General features: G+C 40.8%; 1 protein-coding gene across 1 annotated transcript in view; it reads right to left on the reverse strand.

The window, feature by feature from the left end:
* Positions 1–2,677, reverse strand: part of KIAA1551 (KIAA1551 ortholog) — a 33,406-nt gene that overhangs the window by 29,981 nt on the left and 748 nt on the right. Inside the window, exon 2 of the mRNA XM_011962497.1 lies at positions 1,880–1,970. The gene's annotated coding sequence lies outside the window, so the exon portion shown is untranslated. The remainder of the gene's footprint in view (positions 1–1,879; positions 1,971–2,677) is intronic.

Raw genomic sequence — 2,677 nt, forward strand, 5'->3', positions numbered from 1 at the left:
TTCTTGAAACTTAATTGGACAATACAATTTCTTTTAATACACTTTGTCATTTTAATCACAAGACTTTATTTACAAACGAAACCTTGTAATTTGATACATCAAAAGAATCTAAGTTAGTCATTAAATCTTTGCGATCATGAAAACCAGGAGCATAAAATGTATAGTTCCCATCTCACTTGAGATATTTACCTCAACAGCCTCCAACTTTGCTCTTCACGTACAAGTACACTTAAGGTATTAGGAATAGTATAAGTATTGCATAGTTGCCACCCAACAAAGCATTTAGAATTCCTCAAGGTCCAAGATTCTTTCTTCACAACCTCCTTCCAAAGTGAATGTTAACTTCCGTATCTATAGCCAGGGTTAGTCGACTGTTCTCCTGGACTTATCTCAAAATGAATATACTCCCTGTCTGTTTTACATCATAGAGTGTGCCTCTAATGGGGAAGGGAGGGAGGCCTGATTAGATTCTTGAAATTCACCTTCATAAATACCTTTTTTTTTTTTTTTTTAAAGACAGAGTCTTGCTCTGTTGCCCAGGCCCACAGTGCAATGGGGTGACCTCAGGTCACTGCAACCTCTGCCTCCCGGGTTCAGCCACTCGAGTAGCTAGGATTACAGGCGTGTGCCACCATGCCTGACTCATTTTCGTATTATTAGTAGAGACAGGGTTTCGCCATGTTGGCCAACTTGAGTCCAGGGCTGGTCTCGAACTCCTGGCCTCAAGTGATCTGCCCGCCCCAGCCTCTTAAAGTGCTGGCATTGTAGACAGAGCCACCACACCTGGCCTACAAGTAAGTTTTAAGCAACATTAAATCAATTCCCTAAGCATTTGAGCTCCAACTATCTCCAAGACACTGATAATCTAGGAGGGAAGAGAGATTCCTGTACAATCACAGAGATAATGTAGAAGAACAAAGCTTTGGGGCAAGTTTGTCCTGCCTAGGAATTCAGTGGAGGCATTTTTTATTTCAAACAACACTGCAGGTAAATCCAGATGTGGACCATAAGTGACGGATACTTTCTAACAAAACAGGACCTACAAAAAAGAGAATCTAAGAGGATCTACAGTGATGGGTTTAATCAACAAAAAGCTCATGAAGTTAGAGCTTAAATGAACCAGCTGAATTTCTGCTAAGACAGCATTACATGTCCCAGGCCACAAAATCTATTTCCTCTAACATGACAATAGCTAACATTTATTGGGCACTCACCACGTTTCAAGAGCTGTTTAACTGTGATATGCGTGAAACTCCTGTGACTCTACCATAACAATCCTATGACATTAGTACTTTTCCCCATTTTATAGATGAGAAAACAGGCAGAGGTTTATTTTTCCAGGGTTGTACAGATACTGCTGAGTGCTACAGCCAAGATCTGAACCAAAGCAGTGTAGTTACAGGGACCGTGATCTTTATCACTAGGTGAGACTTCCTAAGACATTTTGTGGTTACAGATGAAAGCCCTGGACATGCCCACTTTGGCTGTACAGGATGCATCCTTCCAGAGTGGTGCTCTGTGCCACATTCCCCTATGTGCCACCAACAGTAATAAAATATAATAAAAACAATCAAATAAGAAACACAGCACAGACAGAAGCAGACCTCTGCCCAGGTAACTTCCACTACAGTTACTTACCTTACCACAGACCTCTTTGCTATTGCGCTAAGATTGACAACAGATTTTTCAGTACTATGCCGACATTTCTTCCCAAGCTTTGTTGTCAAATCCATTGAGTCCCACAGTTTAATTTTTAACCAATGTTGATTCACTGAGCTAGTAATTTTAATTCGGTAACAGGTAAATTACTCCATAGTTACGTGTGAATAACAACTGCCTGGTTAAATCAGGGTGGGTTTCTTAGAGGTGATATACTTACCGTTAAGCACAATTTTAGTCTTTCATGATTACGTTCCCATTTCTCTCCAAACACATCAGTTCCCCTCCACACAGTATTTACTTCTTTGGTCCTAGGGACAACAAGAGACGTTTTCTAATAAAAGAGGACATGCTAATGTGTTTACTAGATATGACACTGCTGTGCAAAACTGTTTTCTTTTAAGGCTGCACAGAAAGCATGCTAACTTTACGGAATTCTTATTAAGTGTCCTAAGTAACAGAAATAGAAACTAGGTCTAGCCTGAAAATACCATTCACTTAAGTCAGAATCTATGTGCGATCCTCTACGTCGGCTACTGTAGTATCATTGCAAAACAGTAACACTTTATCTCTGCACTTGTCTTTACTGGATTACTGTTAAATAGAAAAAAATCCGACTGCACAGGGAAAAAAATCTAAAACCTTAACATACATGCACATTAACAATGAATGAAACATGATTAAAGCTAACACATTTAGCAGAAAAATACAATCTCCAAACAAGCTCTGCGGCCCGCCTACTGAGGTGCATCGGCCCCCCACAAAACGAAAACGCGCCTCAAGCTCATACACATCCTTGTCTTAAGACGGTTATGCACTCGATGTACTACAAATTGTTTCCACGGAAATTATTCCCCGAAAGTTTGCTGCTAAACTCAGGACCCTAAGGACGTTTGCTTAGGGAATCCGTGTCCCTCGAGAACACCTAAGATGGGTACGCGTTTGTGCATTTAAAAATGCCTCAAGGAACTAACTATTGCAGAGGAACAGAAAGCATCGCCGGCGCAGAAGCGTTCGC

The sequence above is a fragment of the Colobus angolensis genome, unplaced genomic scaffold, assembly GCF_000951035.1.
Source record: "Colobus angolensis palliatus isolate OR3802 unplaced genomic scaffold, Cang.pa_1.0 Scaffold591, whole genome shotgun sequence".
Taxonomy (NCBI): Eukaryota; Metazoa; Chordata; class Mammalia; order Primates; family Cercopithecidae; genus Colobus; species Colobus angolensis.